Source organism: Notechis scutatus, unplaced genomic scaffold, assembly GCF_049901735.1.
Source record: "Notechis scutatus isolate UNSWTSFEM ecotype Mainland unplaced genomic scaffold, rNotScu1.2 NSCUSCF19, whole genome shotgun sequence".
In the NCBI taxonomy this organism is placed as follows: Eukaryota; Metazoa; Chordata; class Lepidosauria; order Squamata; family Elapidae; genus Notechis; species Notechis scutatus.
In genome coordinates, this window is record NW_028263146.1 from 257474 (window position 1) to 257781 (window position 308).

The window sequence follows — 308 nt, forward strand, 5'->3', positions numbered from 1 at the left end:
GACAAGGTCCGGTGCATTGCCAAGAAGATCCACTTTCTTGCCTATCAAGACACCTTGGGATCCATTTTGGTTTCTCTCACTCTTTCTCTTTCTGTGACTACATCTGCAGTTCTGGTAATATTCCTTAGACATCGTGACACTCCAATTGTCAAGGCCAACAACCGAGATCTCACCTATGTCCTCCTGGTCTCCCTTCTGCTCTGCTTCCTCTGCTCCTTCTTCTTCATTGGTCGACCCGGGAAACTCACCTGTCTCTTCCGACAAACTAACTTTGCCATTCTCTTTTCCCTTGCAGTTTCCTCTGTCTT